General features: G+C 34.3%; 1 pseudogene; it reads right to left on the bottom strand.

The window, feature by feature from the left end:
• LOC149576131 (putative protein phosphatase 2C 55 pseudogene) overlaps positions 1 to 19,767 on the bottom strand; it is a 31,889-nt pseudogene extending 12,122 nt beyond the window's left edge.
• Between the last annotated feature and the right edge of the window lie 4,375 nt (positions 19,768 to 24,142).

Below are 24,142 nucleotides of genomic sequence, written 5' to 3'. Positions count from 1 at the left end.
GTAGCGGATGGGAGAGAGAGACTAGGTGGTGGGAGAGGGAGTGGGAGAGGGAGAGAGAGGGAGGGATGAGAGTGTGTGTAAGAGAGAGAGAGAGTAGGGGATGGGAGAGAGTGTGAGAGGGTGAGAGAGAGTAGGGGGTGGCAGAGAGAGAGAGAGAGAGAGAGAGAGAGAGAGAGAGAACAAGATGGGATAGAGAGAGTGAGAGTAGGGGATGGGAGAGAGAGAGTAGAGAGGGAGAGGGAGAGGGAGAGGGAGGGAGAGGGGGAGAGAGAGAGAGAGAGAGAGAGAGAGAGAGAGAGAGAGAGAGAGAGAGAGAGAGAGTAGGTAGTGGGAGAGGGAGTGGGAGAGGGAGAGAGGGGGATGGGAGTGTTTGTGAGAGATCTAGAGAGTAGGGGATGGGAGAGGAGAAAGGGTGAGAGAGAGTAGGAAGTGGGAGGAGAGAGAGAGTAGGCAGTGGGAGAGGGAGAGGGAGAGAGAGTAGGGGATGGGGGAGGGGAGAGAGAGTAGGGGATAGGGGAGGGGAGAGAGAGTGGGGGGAGAGAGAAAGAGAGAGGGAGTATGGGATGGGAGAGAGAGTAGCTTGAGAGAGAGAGGGGGTATGGGAGTGTGTGAGGCAGAGAGAGTAGGGGATGGGAGAGGAGAGATAGTATGGGATGGGAGGGGAAAGAGAGTGAGAGAGTAGGGGATGGGGGGAGAGAGAGTGAGAGAGAGTAGGCAATGGGAGAGGGAGAGTGAGAGAGAGTAGACGATGGGAGAGGGAGTAGGAGAGGGAGAGTGAGAGAGAGAGAGTACGGGATGGGAGAGGAGAGAGAGACTAAGAGAGAGTAGGGGATGGGGGATGGTGGGATAGGGAGAGATGTGTTTTGACATAGTGCGTATGTGCTATAGTGCATATGTGCTATAGTGCATATGCACTATGTCAAATCACCCGAAAATGGTCACAAACCAAGTTTTCTTCCCATTTCATCCATTCTCTACTTTTGGTTTGTTGTGCATTCTATTGTTCTGACTGAAAACACAGGTTTCAACATAGAAAACACTATTTAAAGACTTTTTGAAACTAGCAAACACCAAATTCAATCATTGGATATGCTATTTGAAGGCTTTTTTAATATTCTTTGTATAGAAAAGGTTAGTGCAATCCTTTTTAAATATTGTTTGTTGATATATAGATACAAATTTGATTATAATTTGACACGTTGTTTAATATATAGTGAATTCATTGAAATTTGTATGTTTGAATGAAATATTATTTCGAAATGGTTAGAAATTTGACAAGTTGTTTGATATATATTGTGTATTCATTCAAATAATTGTAATTTTTATATGTATTTGAATTATTTGTAATTTACACATTATAAGTAATTCAAATGTTTGAATAATTTAAAATGTATAAATCATCATCATGCCAAGGAAGAAATCAAAAACTCAAACAAATGAAGATAGGGAGATAAATTTGGCAATTAAAAGAGATAAAATGAAACTACTACGTGAACAAAGAAAATTGTAAAGTAATAATGAAGAATTGACTTTCAAAGAGGATCAAGAACTAGTGATACAAAGAAACAAAGAGGAAGAATTAGAAAGACAAAGAGAACAAATGAGACTATTAGGCTCAAGAAGACAATTGAATTGTGAAGCTACACCATCTTCCAATGTTGGAGTCATATCATCCTCTCATGTTGAAAAGACACTAATTTTTAGATCCAACAATGTACACACTCCATCATGTCATGTTGAAGGCACAACATCAACATATCAAGTAGGTGATATTCCATCTTTTGCATCTTATTGCCAAGGCACATCATCTTTGGTTCAAGGTACACAATACACTCAACCTTATGTTGATGTTCAAAATGTTAAGGGAATGGAAGAGATTATAAAACCTTCTAGAATTCATTTTAGAAGACAAAAATATTTGATTGATATTGATACTAACATTTTGAAATCAATGCCTAACAAGATTAGCAAGCATACTTGTCAAAGAAAAGTTAATCATATGTGGACATTATTTTTTGAAGAATTAAATATTACTAGTCAATTCCAATTATTTATTGAAATGATTAGGAATTTGAAATTTAGGCCTATCAAGAAGATTCTTGGGCTAAGAATGATGGATGATTCAAATGAAAAAAATATTATAAAGAATCAAATGAGTGCTTATGAAAAAGTGGGTTCTAAATCATGCACCAAAGATAGTAATATCACAAGATGAGTACTTACATTAACAATATTAAGTACTCAAATGAAGAAATCATGAACATGAGAAAGAAAAGAAAAATATTGAAAATTGGTATAGGTACTCTAAGGAGAGCCATGCTAAGGCATGAGAGATTGGAAGATCCAACAAAAAATGAGTTATGGACATTTAGTGGTAAACTACCGTGAAAGGATAAAGAAATTAGTGAAGCTTTGAAATCATTGATTGAAGATTTTTGAAAAAATAACACACATGTTTCTCCTAATCAAAGAGATGTTGTAAGATGGAGGATTGGTAGCCAAAATTGCAACCCACATGCAAAACATTTTTAGGACTCAACTCAAACACAATTTTTTGCAAAATTTATTAGTATGTATCCTCAAATTTGAATAAGTCAAAGATTTTTTGAGATATGTAAAGCTTTTTATGTGAAGATAAATCACACATGCACAATTTTTTGTTGTAGGATACATATTGAATTTTCTAACCATTTTGATATTTTTAGGCATATATGTGTGTTTTTGCATTCTGAGTTTGTTTTGCAAGATTGTGACATGAATGAGCCACCAAGATCTTCAAGGGAATTCATATCCAATATTTTATGTGAAATAGAGGATGGAAAATAATTTTACAAGACATCATGCTTGGATGGTACATGCTTATTTTGTGATTCTTTACAACTTTTATCAATTTGTGAACATATGGATAGTACACATGTAATTGGAAATGAAATAGTAGATTACAAAAAATTTAAGACAGTGACATATGCTCTAAAAGATGGGAAACAGGGTGAAAGATGTGATTTAGTCATTGAAAAGATTCCAATGTATGAGTTCATGAAGATTTTTCATGAAAAGATTATTTATGAGTATGCACAAAGGAAGCACAAGTTACTTCAAACCTTCTTCCCAAACTTCCAAACTTCACGAAGGGTTATTCAAAGGCTTGGCTCACTTCTCAATGGAAAATACTTTGATTTCACAAAATCCTCAACAAGTTTCTAGTCCCAACTCTTCAAGCAAGACATAAAACCAACTACTTCCTACTTGGAGCAAACAAGGCTTACTACCCCCAAATCGGCAAAAATGGGTTTTTGATGTTCCCAAACTTCCTAACACCAACCAAGGCTTGAGAAAACTCTAACTTGATCAAAACAAATAAAATCAACAGTTGGATTCACTCCCAACAACCCAAAATGCAAGATGCTACATTTGACCTAGTAGCCCAATTAGGCCTCCTAATTCAGTTTTTCACCAATAACTCTAAACTCTTCCAAAGGACTTTGAAAAAAAGATGTAGTTTTGAATACCCTTTTTCAAGAATTGATAAACTCCAAAGTTACAAGGTTTCACTCTACTCCAACATGCCTCAACCATAACCATGCACTCAGGCTTAATTAGTAACTTTAGGCGTGGTCTACAAGGTAAATGACAAAGGATGGGTTCATGAAATAAAACCTTCAATTTTAGAGTGTTCTCTTGACTCAAACAAAGATGTTTTGTTCTTACATCAAGTCCCCAACTTCCTTCCTTCTCATTATCCAACGAAATTACATAAAACAAGGTCTAATACATAAGGATATTAGACCTAGGGCTTGCTCCCATAATTCACTGCTACAACCTCCTATTCCAAGACTTTGAAAATATGAAAATACATTACCCTAACTTTCTCCATGAAAATTTGGAACAAATTCCAATGATGTAAATTCAAGTTAGGGCCATTTCTTTGGCCAAACCCTGATTTTGAGGGTTTCATAGGGCAATAGCCTAAAAAGTTCAATAACTTGAGTATCCTAATTGATAAAATCTTGAAATCAAAACCAAAACTTAAAAAATGAATAGGGCTATAAAATCAATGCAAAATTTTCACCCTTCAATCATTCAATGTCATACTATACAAAAAAATTAGACCAAACTATACTAGAATAGTAGATTTTATTCATCAAACGAGAAAGTACAATCAGTATATTTCATCCATCGAATGCTTAGAGCCTTCATAAGCCATTTTAGGTTGGTAGAGCCACCCTATGGTAGCTTTAGCCATTGGGGATGGTTATATGAAAAATTTGTCAAGAATTTGCAAAAGTTGCTAATGCAACTTTTTGCAATTTTTGGTATATTACCAAATCTTCTTCCTAATTGAATTCCAAAAATTCTTAAATGTTATCCTAAAGATTTAAAAACTTAAACTACCCTAACAAACATGAAACAAACCAAATCCACCTCATTTGGACCAAATGATACCCAAGTTTATAATTGCACCATGGGGTCTTGTATCCATTACATGGGTGGTGGTCTTAGGGAGGTCACTTGATCAATCCCTAGACCACATTAAATCAAATAAAAACAAGCATTTGATCAGGTGCTTTGCGCCATACACATAGAGCTCGATGGGTAGATTTGCAATTCAAGTTGTGCAAGGATACATTTCCATTGGATACCATTGTTTCAATTGTAGACTTCGCAAAGAACTACACACTACAACAACAAAATGAGGTGCAAGAAAAGTATTATACTTCTCAATAGGTATCCATATTTGTTCACATAACATTCATGCATTCACCTACAAGTATAGAGGATGACAAGAAGATTTTGAGGCAGTACCATTTTCACATCAGTGGTGATCGACCACATTCTATGGAGTTTATATAGGGTTATTTTCAACTATTTTATGGAGATTTGGCTAATAGGGGCATAACATATCATCAGCACATTATTTGGTCACACAATTGTGCATCTCAATTCAAGAATGCATGGATGTTCTATTGGTTGAGCAGGATGCACAAGTTGTGTAGAATTCAATATATGTGGAATTTCACAGAGGTTGTTCATGGAAAGGGAGAGCATGATGGTGTAGGCACATGCATCAAAAGAGCCTTAGCTTGTGAAGAACTAAAGTACAAAGATGGAGCAATATTGACAGATGTAAAATCCATCATCCAGTGGTGTAATGGTACAATGGGTCTAGGTAAGGAAGGTGAGTCTACGGTTCGTGGATTTTCTTGGTTGATAGATAATACTAACATCGCACCATATGAGGATTGTTGCACACTAAGAGGATCTAATGAGTTACACTCTTTTAGAAGCTCTGATGCAAGTTCATGGAGTATCCACACATAAAAAATGGCATGCTATTGTCCATCATGTGTAGAAGAAAATTAGGATGAGTGTGAGTCAATTGAATGGGTGGAAAAATGGGATATACAAGTTTTGGACCCATTTGACAACTAGCATCCCCCACAAGCACTAGAAATGGTAGAGATGGATTCGTCTATTGACTTTGATCACTTGTCTGATCTAGTGCAACCTGGTAATATATATATTTATATATCTCTTTAATTTAAATAGGTAACTTTAAAACTTTTACCTAAGTATTTTCTGAATTAATGACCACATTTTGTACATTTGTCACTGCAGGCCGTGTTTTTGTTGTTATTGCACTTGAAGAAAATGAAGAAGGGACAAATTATTATTTGTATCATTGTGTCCAAGCCAAAGAAAAATTAGATCACTCAGTTATAGATGGTGAAGGTTTAGAGTACCATGTCGGTGCAGTGGTTGTAACCAGCACATGGCTTAGACGATATTCTATGAAGAACCCTAATTTGTGGTTATTAGAGGATTGGAAAAAAGAGAGAAAGATTCTTCATTATTCAAACCTTCTTGTCACATAAAATGTCCACTTGATAAAATATGGTGGAAAACCACATAATAAGATTCTTTAGATAGTTCATGAGTCAGACCATGAGGCAATCCTTGAGACATTAAAATGTAGAGCATATCCAATTGGCTCATTAGATTAAATAGGGAGAAAAGAAGAGAGAGAATGAGTGATCAATTGGATCCAAATACAATGTTGTAACCTCTCCCTAAAGACTATCCACATGACAAGGTGGGTATTGTTATTATGTGTAAGTGATGAGATAAGTTTAAATCATAGATTTTATGTTTTGATTTGTTTAGAATCTAGATACATTATTTTGATTTATATTAGATTCTTTAATAAGACCCATTTTCAAATTAGTCATTTGAATAAGTGTAAGTTTAGAATTTTTTGTTTAGATCAAAATGTAATGAAAGAAAATGATTTTTTTTAGAATGTGAATGCTTTGTGATGTAAAGTCATGATTGTGTGCATGTAACCAGAAACCTCAAACTAGCAAAAGCAAGGATACAATGGGAGAAGTTTCCAAGACTCATCAAGCCATTCATTAAGCCACTTGATCATTTCTAGAAGCTCAAACAAATAATTCTTTGCATTTGGAACATTTTTACCAATAATGATATGATGACTAACATGCTTTTCTTTTTTATTTGTTTTGTCATCTGTAATTATTTTAGATAAACTCCAAAACAAATTTATACCCAAATCATAAACTTATAAAAACCTTCTTATAAATTTTTTAGATGTTATCTATTTGGAAGTGTTAAGACCAAAGTGTATGATCTTTGGTTCACTCCTAGTCACAAGAACTAGTAACTAAGTGTTCTTACACACATCATGCATAGGCATTATTAATAGCAATCACAGGATCTTTACTTACAAAAACAATTTCATCATTCATTTTTCTCTTTCATTATTCTTATGAACTATTAGTAAGGTGATACATCTAACATTTAAACATAATTTAATGGACTTTAAATGACTATCAACACAACACAATGTCAGCAATAGAGGATTTTCCAAGCTTATCTCAATCAGCAACCCAAAGGATGTGGAGTAGAATAATTTGTAGCTACCATCACTTGGGAGTTGGAGTGGATGATGTCAACATGTAATCTATAGTCTATAATTTATACCCCCTCTATCCATGTCTTGGCTTACCCAAACCTCCACCTACATCCATAGGGTAATTTAACACACCAGTACTCTTCTTTAACATATATCATTACATAAACATTCAAGTCAATTAAATAAGACTTGCATGTGTAATCAGTTCACGCCATGAAATAAATCTATTCTTCATCAGTGGAAACAAACAGAGACATATCAACTTGTTTTCATTATCCCTTGAGATAACATTTAGAATCAATGCATTTCCTATGGCATTGCTATGTTCATCATAGTACAACTTAAAGAAGAATACTACAAGATCTATTGATTCTTAAATGAGTAGATATAGTAATTTTATGAAATAAATAATTTCTTCTCGTGGTAACCCACTGAATTTGCAGCCACCCTATGAGCAGTTCTTGCTCACTCAAATTTTTAAAATGCAGCTCAATTTGAAATGCACAAGTTTTTATTTTTTTCATAATTCTAGGTATTGGAGGTTTTATAGTGCATTGTTCATTAGTCAATAACAATGATCCATGTATGGTAGGATGCCGCAATTGTTGTTATGGATGGGGTATTTTGGATTGTTTTCCAGCATCCAAAGAAACTTGTGGTGCACTCCTAGTTATTTTTGTAATTATTTTTGCAATCCTTGGCATTGCCTATGGGCTACTAGTAGCAACAATGGAAATTCAAAGGATATGGAAAAGACACTAGATCACATATTGACCAAGGCAATGTGGCAGTATTAGTTTTGATATTGAGTCTTCACCACTGCATTGCTAACATTGGCCACCAAGGCATGGTGCTTCTAATCTATTTTCTTATGTAGCTATTTATTTCATCTATTGATTATCATTGTAGCTAATGAGAGTATATGGAGCATTGATTTGGTCACTTGGAAAAGTTCTGAATACATCAAAAGTGATGCGGGTATATATTGGGTAGGTTCAGCTTATGCTTTGAATAGTAAAGAAAAAGTTCTAGAATCACCCTATAAGTTGATTGGTCATATTGTAGCCTAATATAGTCTAGTATAAAGGGTTGTGCCCTCATGAGATTACATTTATTTGGTTCTATTCCTTCTTACAATTTTTATTGCCTTATGTGTTTTGGGTTCAAATTTGAAAAGAAGACACTCTCATGTGTCCTTTCTTAAATTATTGATGCAGTGTCGCAAAAAATAATTCTTTTCAAATTTGTTTCTTTCTAGAGTTAATCAATATGAAATATAGTTAGTATATTCTAAAACAAGTAAGAGAACCTAGAAATGATTTATCCATGATCATCACAAGATGACCATCTCAAAAGTTTTTATTGATCTCATTTTCCTAGCTACAAGATTAATACTCTTAATTTGCTTCCAAACCATGCTTGCTTGTAACAAATACCCAAGAATACTTGCAGTCATTGCATTCCAATTTGTTGGACTTTGACTAGTAAATTATTATCATAAAGTTTGAATGTTGGAAAGGGTTAATACTTGATAATTTATATTCATCCCACATGTGTTTCATGAGGTTTTTACTATTGTAACATTTTAATATTTAATTTTTTGGATTTGTCCCTCATGTTGTACATGATAGGTTTGTCCAAGTGACATATGATGAGGTTGTATGTACAACGTAATGATTGAGTTGAAGTGATTTATGAAGTAAAGGGTTATTTAATGTAGCTATTTAAATCATGCATATTTGATGGCTATTTCCCTCTATTTTGAAATCCTTTTGCACAACACCATTTCTAACATGGTGTCAGTTGTTCAAGTTCATGAATGATCACAATATCCATGACTATACAAAAAGTGTGTGTGTTTTCCAACAATTGGAACATTTGTGTTATTGATTGAGCTACTAGATCTTGTCATTTTCATTTTTTTCCTTGAGCAAATTCTTACACTTAGCGTAGCTACTATCTTTCAAAAGTTCTTCCTTATCCTTATAAATATTAGATTTGAGTGTAGTTTCAATATTTGGTAGCTCATTACCAAGAGTAGTCATCTCATAGAAGAAAAATGTCTTCTAGCCTAAGCTTCTCTTGTAACTTGTTTTATGATTCTTAATTTCTAAATAGATGTGACTTTTTCATTATAACATGTAGGCAAAGATCTCATAATTTTACTCATGTTTATCATCATCACTTAATGGTGCAAGAGCACCAAGGTCATTCTATGAAGATACACAAACACACCACGAAGGTCAGAGGAGTGAGTAGGACAAGGAGATATCAAGACAATTCAAATGGACAAGAATTAAAAGTTATAATGATTTTCATGACCAAACAATGTAATCAAATGTGTTTACTTTGTGATGTCCTCAAAGGACTGAAAGTCATACTTGTAATATCCTTAAAGGACCAAGAGTTTGTTTGTATTGGACTAATGTTTTCCAAAACCTAAGTTATGTTCACAAGAAGTTTAGAATGGGCAAGGGATAGATCTAGGTATTATAATAAGTGTTGAATATCAAATTAAAGCCATTTTGTTATTTAAAAATTCAAATATTTAAAAACAAATGGCTATGAAGATATTTGGAGGGAATTAGTGTTTGGGATGTCTTTAGGCTTAAACTAAGCCTCCAATCAATAAGAGTTGGTTGTGATAGTTAAGAGAAGTCTATTAAAGCATATATGCATCTATTGTACAGGAGATATCTAGTTGTGTGTAGACTGTACCCATTAAAGGAGTAGTAAAATTTAATTTTTCATCATTTTGATTCCTTCTTGGGGGGTCTTTTCGAATCTTCTAAGTTGAGAAGCATTTCAAATGGATTTCGTAAGACCTAGCAGCAATTTCCAATTCCTTTTGAATATTTTAAAACTTAATCAAAGTCACAGTTTTGCACATCCACATAACAATCACAATTTTCAATACTTTTACCTAATAGTTATACTAATCTCTTTAATGTAGAGGATCCATTTTATGGGATCAAGGGCCCTGAGACCATGAAATGGCAATGATTAACCTTGTATTATATAAATCTAACATTTTATACATAGAGAAATGGACGGGAATGTGATCACAGTCTAAAATAGTGAAGAAATCAGCATGGAAATGGTGGTTAGGTACAACAACTAGAGTTCTAGCCACATGAAAGGAGTATTTTGTGATTTGGATCATCTTATATGACAATTGTAAAGGTGTATGACCAACCAATTTGATCTAGAAGTTTGTGAAAGGGTGATATTGGTGATACCCTAGATTTAAGGGTTTGAAAGAAGGTAATTTGGGATTTTGTGGTTCTAGTAGGTCTAGGACAGATTTCTTATGGAATTGGGGATTTTATTCCATGAATGATGACTATTGAAAGTTACAAGGTCTGGGAGTCCATTATATTGTGAGTTGCTTTGTTAAATTAGCCATTTTCATGCTAAAAAACAAGGCATTAGTCAGAAACAGGGGTGTTGGTCTAAAATGACCATATGAAAAAAATTTATATGTTTTAGTACTTTGAAAAGGGTGTCCAGAAATGTAATTATCATATCAAGTTCTTTGGATAAAGTTTAATTTATTTAGACTTTTGTGCTGCTGGAGGGCTACTAATTTGTCAATTAGGTCTCTTAAGACACCTTGGAAGAATTAGGCATTGGGAGTTGGTTCTAGCCAAGTGGATGGTTAAATCAAATTTAATACACATTATATAACTCATAAAAGTCTTATTTAACCCTTGGTTAAGGCCTTTGCATATTTGGAGTTATTTTGAGTCATATGGAGTTTGTAGGTGTTTTTGGCAACTTGGATAACTTGATTGCTTGAAGAAATTTGGAAGTGGAGTTAGTCTTATGGATCCAATGGTGTGGAGTTCATTGGGTTAAGCCTTTTGAATAATTATCCTCTAATAAAAGATTGAGTGGGTTGGGTCATTGTTTTAGTTACACTTAAGGAAGATATAAGGGCATTGTTTCAAAGCAAAGGGATAGTTGTTTCTACATCAAATCATTGGTTGACCACTGACCTCTACATCACTTAAGGTGCCATCTCTACTTATAATTGAATAAAATATATCATTCAATCTCTTCATAAATGGTGAAATAGTTCACTTTCACTCACCCTTATATCTTCATACTTCCCTTAAAGACCCTACAACTCAAATTGCTTAACATACTCGTCACCTTTACAAATAATTTCTATCTTTTTCCACGCCTCATGGGTTATCATTTATCCATAGATGTGAGAATACTATATATCAGACAAGGAACTAATCAAATATTAACTTTCTATCATCTTTTTTCTTGAGTTACTTCATTTGATTTGTAGTAGCATTTGATTGATCATTTAGTATATCATAAGGCTTCTCACTAATATCCCAATATTCATCTTCCATACATATCATATAAGTAGTCATACCATTCTTCCAAACTAAGTTGTTGGTTTCATCAAACTTAGGACCATCATTTTGCAAACTTTCCATGTCAAATATCACGTTAAGTGATCAAACATCTTTAAAAGGACTTGGCTATAATACCAATTTTTAGGCCCAGGAAGAGACAAGCACATCTTAAGGAAGGGGTGATTTAGTTGTATGCCAAATATAATAATTTCAGCCACTTAAATAAATCAAATATATAAAAGATAAATAACAAGACAAGATTTTTAACACATAATACATAATACATAACACATAACATCATATATTGGTGCAGGGGCACCAAGTGGACACACGAAACTACAAGGTACACCAAGACCTATGAAGGATACCATGAAGGTACCAAAGACAATCAATGCCTAATAAATATATGTAAAGTCATTTGATGATGAACCATGGCTATTGAAGCCATCAAAATGTAAGGGAAGCATGAAATTGTCAAATTTGTAATACATTGCCAAGAATGGGCAAACTTAGGCCAAAATGGCACAAGTGAGGTTTAAGGAGTTAAAAGTCATTTAATGTTAATGTCATAGTCAAACATAATATATTTGGTTCATCAAAGTCATAGTATGGAGGAGTCATAGGTCATTCAATGTTAAGATACAAGATATGAACAAATAGACGTAAATTACAAAATTGACAAAATGTTGTCAAGAATGCCAAAAATGGCTAAGAGAAAGGACTAATGGATATGTTTAGAGTTTTATAGTGTAAATAAGTTAAAGAGTCTTTAGATTAGTATAGAAATGTTGATTTTTTGAGTTGACAACTTTTTTTTCAACTTGACAACATTTTCATATGTTAAGTTAGTACACTGTTGCAGACAGTTACAAATAGTTAAGAAGTTTTTGTCAGGTTTGTGGGAGAAGATGGGGTCTATTTAGAAGTTCTTCCACATGATTAGAAGGGAGAGATGATCCATAATGATGAAATATGTAATGGAACCAAAGGTGGAAGTTTTATGAATAGAATTCAAATTTTCTATATTTTATGAAGCTTATTGTCTCGTGGATACAGTCCCAATAATAGCAAATTTTTTTGAATATATAAACGTTAACTTGGTTGAAACTTGGTGTAAATACATTTATTTTTATTTCCCTTACATCTTGCTCACAAACCTAAATCTTTCTAGGGTCTTCTTAGGTATTCCACCTAATAAAATATGGCTTATTTCACACCCTATGCCTCTAAGGATTCTATTAAATAGATCCCACTTCTTCAACTAGTACACATCAACATGTTAGTACAAGATTACTCAAACTTCCACAATCACACAAATAACCCCAATGCTCCTTGGACCTTTCCATTTGGTCAAATGAATACCTAGGCATGCCTTAGGTTACTCATCAACATATTAGACCCAAAACAAGTGCAAAACCCTATAATAATTGGAATCCATAGGTCAATTTGTACTTAGTTTCTTGGAAAAAGGCTACAAGAATTAGCCCTCCAAATGCACTAAAACTGAGATATTCTGAAAAATGCCTTAACAATAGCCAAAAAAAATCACATTTTTGGATACCATTTTTGGAATACTTGAAGATTTGGTAAATCTTAAGCCCCCAACTTTTCCTTACAACCCAAGCACAATTTTAGGCTTAATTTGAGGGTTTCAAGGATTTTGGTGTTGTTTGGGGTTTAAACATCCTTAAAATCCTTACCAAGACTCCTCCTTTGGTTGGAGTTAGCCCTCACCATATAATTAGTCACCACGTTCTTGGATTAAAGAATTGGACCTTTAAATCCACTCCAAATGCTCTTTTTCAAATTTGTGGTCCCTAACCAAACATGGTTTGCTTGCCTAGGGCATCAAGCTAAAAATGCTTGTTATGCTTCCCATGGGCTCTCTTTTTCTATACATAATGTACAAGGATTCTAGTTCAAAATCCTAAGATGTCGTACATTTTATATGGTGGGAAGTGGCCCTAAGAATCCATATTGGACCTTTCAATCCACTCCAAATGCTCTTTTTCAAATTTGTGATCCCTAACCAAACATGGTTTGCTTGCCTAGGGCATCAAGCTAAAAATGCTTGTTATGCTTCCCATGGGCTCTCTTTTTCTATACATAATGTACAATTATTCTAGTTCCAAATCCTAAGATGTCGTACATTTTATATGGTGGGAAGTAGCCCTAAGACTCCATTTTTTGCTGGCTACCCAGTTCAGAATAGCAACCTGCTAACTTTCATAATATTTTATTTGAACACACCAAACTCTCTGTAACAACACAAAAAATAAAAATAGAAATGAAGGACAAAAACCACTAAAAATTCCAACTTAGAAAACCCTAAGTCTAATCTTTACAGAGCATGGAAAAAACACTCAAAGCAAGTGACCGTTGTAATAAACAAAATGTTGATTACAATTCGTACATTGTCATTTTTCCTTCTTCCAACCCCTTGAAAAGGTTGAGTTCAACCTTATATAGGATTATAATGTAAATATACAACTACTTTAAGTGGTTGAAGGGCTCCCATGAACAAGTTTCTCTTTCTGCATAAAAGTTGCAAAAGTTTTCAATGACAACTTTGCAAGAAATGAGCAATTTTAGCAATTTTGCAAATTTTTTACCCAAACTTTCTCTACTTGCAACCAAACTTTCCAAGAGGCCTAATATGGATCCAAGACACCTAATAATGACCCTAAAATAATTTATTACCTTATTTGGCCCTCAAAACCCAAAAATGCTCTATTGAGTCAAATGAGCAATTTTGAGCAATTAGGATCAATATTGCATTGTGTGGCTCTTCTAACCTATCTAACCTCGCATTAGGACCAAGTTGATCCTATTATTACTCTATTTATGTGGCTAGCATCACTACAAAAAAAACCAAAAGAAGCCCTAGGTCTACCCTTTAGCCTACCTAGGTGCTTCTGCACCAAATTTGAGGGATGGATAGCATAACCAAGATTTGGAAAGGTCTTTTTAGATGGATTGTAAGGTGTTTGACCCTTGTTTAGAGTTGTGAGTGAATTGGAGGGGCATTTTCTACAAAACCCTTGGTTTCTTGTTCAAATAGTGAGGGTTTTTTGATTTGGGAGTTTGATGAATGGTGATACTTTGGGAGTTTGATAATATTGTGTCATAAGAGGTCTAGAAAGACTATTTTAGGTTGGGGAGTCTTGGAGATTAGTGGAGGATAGGGTTCCTTTATTGGGGTAGGCTAATTAGGCCTAAATGCATGTGCAATCAACAGTAGAAAGGTTCACTAGTCAAGAGGTGAAGGTTTGAGATTGACAAGGGGTTTTATAACTCCCAAAAGGGTATTTGGAAAGTTAATTACTTACTAGGTTGTTTGGAAACATTTCATGGAATTTTTAGATTTCTATATGATAGGGCTACTAGGTAGGCCTAGGAGGGCTAAAGAGTGAAATGGTGAAAGATGAGTTGGTTGGAGTTGGTGAAGACTTGGATCATGGTAGATAGGCCTTGAAAAGGTTATCAAAGGTGTTAGGGTCAATCTAGGAAGCTTGATTGGATATTTGGTATGTTGGAGGACTAGGTACACTAGGTGCACTAGGTAACCCAGGAGAGTATTGGAGTTTGAATAGATTGGATTGAGACAATGAGATGATGAACTCATGAGCATGGTTTAGGAATTAATCTACCAAGTCAAAGAACTCCATTTGATCTTTGAGTAGGGCTAATTCCTTGAGTTGATTCCAAGTTATATTGTTGAATCCTCAAGTTGAGTTAGTCTATTTAAAGTGATAGTGGAGGGCTTTGCATCATATATGTTCTTGAGGAAACCTATTAAGGAAAACCAAATGAATAACCAAAAGCATGCAATGGTATCACCAAAGAAGCAGCAAGAATCACAACTTATTGCTTCATCAAATCAATTAGACCTTAAATAAAGAAACACCAAATAAATAAAAATTTGGTCTCTTCAATCAATGTGAACCATTAACATGATCTAATAATGCCAACAAGAAGCATGAATACCATTTAGAACCTTCGTATCATCACTAACTCAAATCCCAAATCATTTTCAATACTAATCAATAAGAACACTAAAATATTGTCCTCTTTCATTTTTCTCCACATTTTTCCATAACATCAAGAAAACAAATTGAATACTAGGATACCCATTTTTCTCCTCTATAACATATCAAAAGATGAGGTATGGTTGTTTTGGACCAAGTCTTTGTTGTTACACTATGGGCCACTTTTTAGGCATAAAAATGAGCAATATAGTTTATTTTTCAAGGAAAATTTTATTTTTATATTTTTTAAAAGGTTATAAATGTCCTTAGGGTCATTAGGTTAAGTTTTAGGCTTCTAGGAGTTAATATGTCAAAAATTGCAAAAAATTACAAAAGTTATCAAAGCAAAATTGCAAAAATGCTGACAACTTTACAGGAGATTGGGAATTGGTAAAGGTTTGAGCATTTGAAAATAAGTTATTTGAGTGTTGTTGAACTTTTTCCAAGTTTTAGAATTGGAATCAAGTGAAAAATGTAAAAAATTGCACTTTTTGTGCAAAGTTGCATTGTTGAAAGTTGTAAAAGTTGCTCAAATTTGCAACTTAGTGGAAAAAGGGTCGTAGGATTGAACTGTCTATTCAATTAGGTCTATGTGGACAAGTAAACCCTATCCCCAACCTCATCCCATATTGTTGAGCACTCAAATTTTCTTGGGCACACTGAACCAAAATGTCCCTAAGGGTCATTAAATGCCATAGGGCAACGATCTTTGACAAGCATATCTCGAAGCTCGTACAAGTTATGGATGCAATTCTAGTTTGTATAAGACCATGTTTTGGAGACCTAAAATAACCTCTCTCTCTCTCTCTCTCTCTCTCTCTCTCTCTCTCTCTCTCTCTCTCTCTCTCTCTCTCTTTTGAGATCACACTCCATTTTGATTTTGTGATGCCATCTTAGGTGATGCTGAAACTTGTAGTGTTGGCCAATACAAAGTTGCCAACTGCCAAATCTCTCTCACCTTTCATCTTGGGATCAAACTATCTATTTTGTTAGGTTTGAGTGGTTAGGTAAACCCTATTCCCAACCTTAATGTCCTATCCCATTAAGTTCTCAAACATTCTTGGGCACATCAAACCGAAATGTCCCTAAGAAAAATAATGACACATTAAGGGGCTTACAAGAGTTCATAAGTTTCTATTTATCTCCCCCACATTGAAAATATCATGGAGAAAACATGGTGTCATGTGTAGAAGGAGAAGATTCTAAAGGGCTCATAACTTTTCCTCCTTGTCATAACTCACAATCTTAAGGGTTTTTTTGAGGTAGGCTTAATATGGCACATATTCTAATGTGCCATAGGTTTATAAGATTGTGTCAAAACTATCAAAGGAATGATAGAGATCACTATTTTACATCATTATGAGGGCTTCTCAAGGATCTTATCTTATGTAATGTCATATTTGTGAATAGAAAATCATACATTCACTACCTCTTGCATTAATGATATTCATGAAGGGTTTCAGATAAAAGGCTACTATAATTGTCAAAACAATGTTAATGATAATCAATGCATAAGGTAAAGGCATTACAAAGGAATTAGATCAAAGGAAAATATTCAAGGCAACAATAGTGAGTGTGATGAACAACTTTTTAAACCTTTGTAGTAGTGTAACTATCAACATCTCTAGATCAAATCAAACTTTGGTTGTGCATTATAGATTTTTTATTTTTTTTTGTTCTAAAATATCCTATAGCTTACTTGAACATTCTAAACTACATTAAGTTTTAACTATCAAAATAGAACTTGTTCTACTACTTGTATTTGGATCAATCTTTGGGTGGGCATGTGTCATAACCAAGTTGATAAACAAGAAACAAGGAATTTACAAGCCTTTCTTGGTTCCAACAAAGTCATAGGAATCTAGTTCCATTGACTTCATATCTAGTTATCCAACTACAGAAAGGTCAACAATTCTAAGTATGTTGTAGTAGATAGATTCTCTAAGATGACAAGTTTTATGCCTTGTACAAAATCAATCTCACCTCTAGAAATAGTTCTATTTGTCAATGTTTGATAGCTTTGGTCAGATAAACCTATATTTAATTTATATGTGTGTGTGTGTGTGTGTGTTCTTTATAGTGAGATATGAGGTCATTGTTATATGAGAAAATTTTATATATATATATATATATATATGATATTAAATTTGTTATTATTATTAATTATCTAATTAATGAATAGACATGTCCCATGAAGGGACATGTCTATTCATGGCCTATTCTCTCTATATATAAATCTAAGAGAATGCTACATTTGGAACACACATACCTTGAACAAGCAGTGCCATTAAATTTGCATCATTGATCTTTGGAATTTAACATGGTATCAAAGCCAAACTGCAAATGTAAACAACTATTTGAATAATGGAAGCTTGCAAACATGGTGTGAAATTAGGTCAAAATAGAGAGGAGGAAGGTGACAGATTTAGAATAATATGTAAACACGTGTACACAACATGGAGGGAATTATATACTAAGCAGATAGAATGGGAATAATAGAAGAATATAATGAAGTCCCAGTTATAGAAATGATGATTAGCTAGCATCTTTTATCAAACATTTCCCTTCCCTTCGTAGTGTATGTTGACATAATGGATTGGTGGGTAAATTATGAAAAAAAATAGTAGTGATTCAACAATAGCTATTCATCATGGGGTAAATAGACCCTATGCTAAGGAGATGTAACATTGCCAATACTAAATGCTCACAGCTTGCAAATTTTGTTAGATAAGATATGTTCAACAACTATAGTTTTTATCGATGAATATGCAATTGTGAAACTTATGTTATTGAGTTGTTGACGAAGTTAAAGTACCATCATCTCTAATCAATCCCTAGTGTTTTTGAGACACCCCCACATGGCAATTTGGTCATTAATAGGCACAAAGTTGATCTACTTCCTTTAGTAAAAGGATTAATAGTGCACCTTCTTCAAATGTACTACTTCAAGAAGCACACATCGGATGGAAGCCTACTTTTCATTGAGCACAACTGTGGAAAAGGTCTTCCCAACACTACAAACCAAAACCCTTTCCATGTTACTCCAATTTAAACTTCTATAATTGAATGATAGGGCTTATCCCATGCTACTATCCTTAGCATCAATTACTCTATCTTAAGATGAAGTTGACAAAGCCATCGAATTCATCACACAAATTAAACAAATATAGCAATATATGCAAACCATTTTGTAGAACATAACTACCAAGTACAGGTAGCACCACAAGCTTGTCCACTACATTGTGAGCCTTATAACATCCCCAAGTAAGTAGGATTAGACACCACCTTTGAGCTCAATCTTCCTACCTAGCTTGCTATGCACCTTTTTTTCAATTCAAAACTCTCACGCCATTACTAGCCACCTCTATTGAAATCTACAATGCTGCAAAGGCTCTATTTTCAATTGAACTCAATCCTCTATGTGCCACCCCAACCAATAGTGACCAGATCATCAACAATCAACATCTAAGTTTGCCAACAAGAGACACCCTCTTCCGAATGATGGAAGCACGACAAGTTCATTCCAAAGGATAGGGGTAGAAAAAAGTGCAAATTGCTCAAAAATCTCCACGTCTCATTCTGCAATTGGACACAATGGGTATTAATGCTTCTCCAAGGTTTGGGGGACTCGAAGATACATAACTCTATCAATACTAAGATAAGCCCTTTGTTGTGCTGTCAAAAACCTAATCATCACCTATAGAACACATCAGAGTGTTAGAATTATAGATGGAGTAATTGAGAGGGGGGGGTGAATCAGTTACCACAAAAACAAACCCATAGATCCCTTAGATGTCAACAAGTTACTTATTGTTGTCACTCAGTAAACATTCACAAAAATGATGTAACTCAGTAGATTAACTTGTTATTGATCTTTAAGCATTCACAATTATTAACATGCACACAAAAGAAAATAATATGAACACAAGAGACACCAAATTTAACATGGAAACCCAATATAGGAAAAACCCCCAAGTAACTAGCTACCAATTTAACAAGCCTCAAAAAATTGGTTCTAATCCAATTTTCTAGGTACCCTCTTCCATATTTTCATCCAATCCTTTTGTTCAACTGGCTTGGGATCATGATTTTAGTTAGATCTTCTCAGCTACACCAGTAGTGCAGCTAGTCAACTCCAAATCAAATCCTTTTCCACTTTAGAGATGTTCTTTCAGAGATATTAATTCAAATAGGGTTTTAAACACTTCCCATGAGTCAATCTTCAAAGGGAAAGCAATTGTTCAACCTGCAAAGCCATTTTTCCTTAACCCTAGGTTTCATGATCAGACATCTCAATATCCAGTGACTGATAAATCTGGGCCCTCTCCCTATTTTGAAAAGGGCGAATCATCTCATCACCATCAGCAGCCTCAAGTTTCAAATTCTTTTTGGCGGGATTATCTGTTGTCCAACAATCCTTCAACGGCTCGTTCATTTTATCAGCCTATTATGAAGGTGTGTCATAAATCTACATTTGTACAAAGGAATCATAATAGGTTGAAGTTCAAAAAGTAGCCTGTATTTGATATATGTCCAGGTGCTCCTTCTGGCCATTTTGTTCAAATACAAACTATTTAGATCCAAAATGGTCTGGTTTGATAGAAGCTAGATTCCACAACAGATAGAGCCCCCCTCATTCCAAATAAGATCTGGAGGAAAAAAGATCAGGGGTAGATAGCTCCATGTCATCAGCAAGTCACACATAAATCTACATTACAAGATAATAGTCAAGAGAAATCCCAGAATAATGTGGATAAAAATTTGGATCAAGATCTGCACTCATCCCAACAATAGTTGCATGTCACTTTTCCAAATCAAATGTTAGAAAATTCGGTGTCCACTCTTCAGAAGAAAACTCTCATAGGTAAGTTTTCCTCTGATTTGCTATCTTTTTTAGATATTAAAAATTGGGCTTTCAACCTTTGGTCTGGACTTATAGATTTTTTTTATCATGATTCCAAATCCAATTTCTTTATTGTCATTTTTAATTCGAAAGGAGATAGAGATGTTGTAAATAGGCAAAAGGGTTGGTTTTGTCAGGGTGTGGGATTATACACCATGTTGTGGATACCAAATTTTAATCCCAAAGATATCAATATCCAATTTTTTCCATATTGGATTTCTTTTCCTTCTTTGTCGTTCAAGTACTGTGATCCTGAGATATTGGAAATCATAGCTAACAAGTTGGGTATTTTTCTGAAACATGATTTGATTTCGTATGAATGCCCTCACTTGGAAGTTAGGGTGTGTTTATTGAGTAGCAAGTCATTTCCTCAATCTATAGCTCTCATATCCAAATGGGGAAAATGGATACAATCAGTTAAGGTGCAAGATTTTTCTGTGGTTCTAAAATTCCAAGATAATCTTGGTCATTTCAACTATATGTGCCAAACTGGTCAAGATAATGTATTACAAGTTTGTCTAGACCATTGTTTAGATCCTAAGGCTTGTTCTATGAAAAGTTCAGTGAAGAATAGAAACATCTCTGATGTAGTTATCATGCAAAAGGATTTTGATTATTTAATAGATAACTCTATTATGAAGAGAATACAATTGCAGTTCAAGTTATGTTAGATTCATTCCTAGTCTTCCTCCATCAATTTCTTTGGCTCTTTGCTTCTCTCAAGAGTGTGTGCTGCAATAGTAAATTTTTCATGTTGGAATTTGCTCCTTCTTCTCTATTGGATTCCTTTACAAGTGTGCGACCAAATTTGCACCCACTGAAAAATCCTCAATACTGTGTAGTTGTGAAGTCTTCCAGTTTGATCACCTTTCAGAATAGAAGTTTTCCAATGTCAATTTTAAAGCAACCTATACAATGTCTTTCCATTTATCCTTCTCCTGTCATATTGACTTTTATTTGTGATCAAATTTTATCTAAGATTACTACCTCTATTTTTTTTTTATTGCAAAAGAAGAAGGCTTGCAGGATGACGACTATAAATCACTTGTGATTGATAATTTGCTTCAAGAATTTCAGTTTTTGAGCAATTTGATTCCTAGTCAGATGCTTGACAAATCAAATGTTATTAAATATTCTGACAATCAAACTATTCTTAACAATTTTTCTCAGGATTCTGATGTGGGAATTATCAATTCAATGTCTAGAGATTCCAAGGGATTAGAGACCAATATTTATCAACTAGTGCAGAAATCTACAGTTTTCTCTCCTCTACAATCTCAGTCTCAAGATTCTCCCATGCAAGATACTTTTAAATTCCAGCCTTTATCTATTTTGCAGACTCCATCTACAATAACTCCTCTTACCAAAATACCAAAGGCTAGAGGTAGATAGAAGGGCTCCAAAATTAAGAAAGAAATCACTGCAGGTATACAAACTACATTGGATGACAATTTTACTATTGTTAGAAGATCGACAAGGAGAACTAGGTGTTCTCCCTGTTATTAATGAAGATCATCTCATGGAATGTCAGAGGCTTAAATGCCTCTGACAAAAGTCAAAGAATCAAACAAGTAATTGATTATTTGTAGGCAGACATTATTTTATTACAAGAAACCAAGTTGTCTCAAAATAATTTTGATAAAATCATTGCATCTTGGAAAAAATGGAAAGCATATCATATGCATGGTTTGGGTGCTTCTAGAGGCTTAGCAATTTTTTGGAATCCTCTCACAGTTAACTCTCAGCTTCTTCGACAAGAAAGTAATTGGCAGTTGATCCAAATAACTGCATTTGATATTTCTTTTATCCTGATTAATGTATATGGACCTGCATCAACCTTGGAGAAAGCCTATTTATGGGAGTCTGTCACACTTTCCCTTCAATTGCAAGATCAGCAACAAGTAGTTATTGGTGGGGATTTCAATGCTCTATTAGATGAATTAGAAAAAATTGGTGGTATTATCCCCCCCTCTAAAACTCTTCAAGCTTTTAATGCTTTCGTGGATAATAATAATCTGATGGATGTTAAATCAAGTAATGGAGTTTTTACCTGGACTAATAAGAGATCTGGCTTTGCAAATATTGTTGCTCATCTAGATAGATTTATTTTATCTAAAGATATGCAGCTGAGTTGTTCAGATATTTCTTTAGACATCCTTACTTTACTAGGATCTGATCATTTTCCTATTTCATTAAATCTCAATTGTAATAACAATCATTCTGATCAACGCTTTCATTCTTCTTTCAAATTTGAAAGCATGTCGCTCAAGCATCCAAGTTTTTTACACAATATTCAACAATGGTGGAATGAAGTTCCATTAGAAGGACAAAAAATGCATCAGTTTTCAATGAAATTGAAATATATCAAATTTTGAATTCGAACTTGGAACCAACAAGTTTTTAAAAATGTGTTTCATCAAAAGGTCATAGTCAAAGATCAGCTTGAAGAAGTTTACAACCAGATTATCCAAGAGGGCATGAATGAAGAAACTTATTCTCTTCAAAAGAATTTGTAGGTTCAATGGGAGGAATTGTGTTCTAGAGAAGAGATGTACTAGAGACAAAAATCATGAGAATTATGGCTTCAGGATGGGGATAGAAACACTAAGTTCTTTCACAATTCAGCCAAACAAAAAAGAACTAACAATACAATTTTTCATATCAAAGATGCCTCTGGTACCCTCCTGGCTAATGAAAATCTTATCAAGAATGAAGACGTTAAATTTTTAAAGAATCTTCTTGCTCCTGATGTTTTCCCTTCCCCTACTACATCACAGATTGATGAACTCCTTGATTCCATTCCAACAATGATTTTAGAATAGGAAAATGATATTCTGATGGCTCCCTTTACTATTCAAGAAATTCGCAAAGTTGTCTTTTCTTTTTTGCCTAACAAAGCTCTTAGGCCAGATGGTTTCTCTACTCTATTTTATCAAAGTTGTTGGAATATAATTGGTTGGGATCTATGGGCGGTTGTGGAAGAATCTAGAAGGTCTAAATCCATGCTAAAATATTTTAATACCACAAATATTTCTATTATTCCAAAACTAAGGGATCCCCAAACTTTTGCAGATTTTTAGACCAATCTCTTTATGCAACTTATCCTATAAGATTATTACCAAAGCCATATATCTTAGGATTCAACATCTTATTCCACGTATTATTTTCCTAGAGCAAGGGGGATTTGGTTCAAGAAGGGAAACCATGGAAGGGGCTCTTGTGGCTCATGAAGTTCTTCATTCTATTAATTTAAACAAGACTTCAAGTTTTGTCATAAAATTGGACATGATGAAAGCATATGATAGAGTCTGTTGGAAATTTTTACTACAAGTACTTGCCAAATTGGGTTTTTAAAAAAATTGGTGCAAATGGATTAAGGCTTGTATTTTAGGGGCTTGGTTTTCATTGATCATTAATGGGAAGCCTGAGGGTTTCTTTCCTTCTACTCAAGGGATTCGACAAGGGGACCCTTTATCTCCAGTTCTATTTATTATTATGGCTGAAGCTTTTAGTAGGTCCATCTCTCATCAACACTTGCTTAATAAATGGAAAGGAGTTCTCATTTTAGGTACAAACATATCCATTACACATTCTCTTTTTGTGGATGATACTCTTTTGTTTGGCTTGTCAAATGTTCAAGAAGCTCGACAGATTTTGTATACACTTGACCTGTATTCAACATTGTCTGGTCAATGGTTAATGCTAAAAAATCCAAGATTTACCTTTTCAATACTATCAAATTGGTTTCTAATAAAGTTAAACAGATCTTGGGTTTTTTAGAAGATTCCTTACCTTTAGTCTATTTGGGCATTCCTTTTTTCATGGGCTCAAACAAATCTTCGTATTGGTTTGCAGTCATTCAGCATATCTAGAGTCAAATTGCATCTTTGAAAGTTAGATGGTTGTC

Source organism: Cupressus sempervirens, chromosome 1, assembly GCF_028749045.1.
Source record: "Cupressus sempervirens isolate cs-2001-9-10 chromosome 1, ASM2874904v1, whole genome shotgun sequence".
NCBI classification, from domain to species: domain Eukaryota; kingdom Viridiplantae; phylum Streptophyta; class Pinopsida; order Cupressales; family Cupressaceae; genus Cupressus; species Cupressus sempervirens.
Note: the sequence above shows the minus strand (reverse complement) of the source record. Positions and strands in the feature narration are given on the sequence as shown.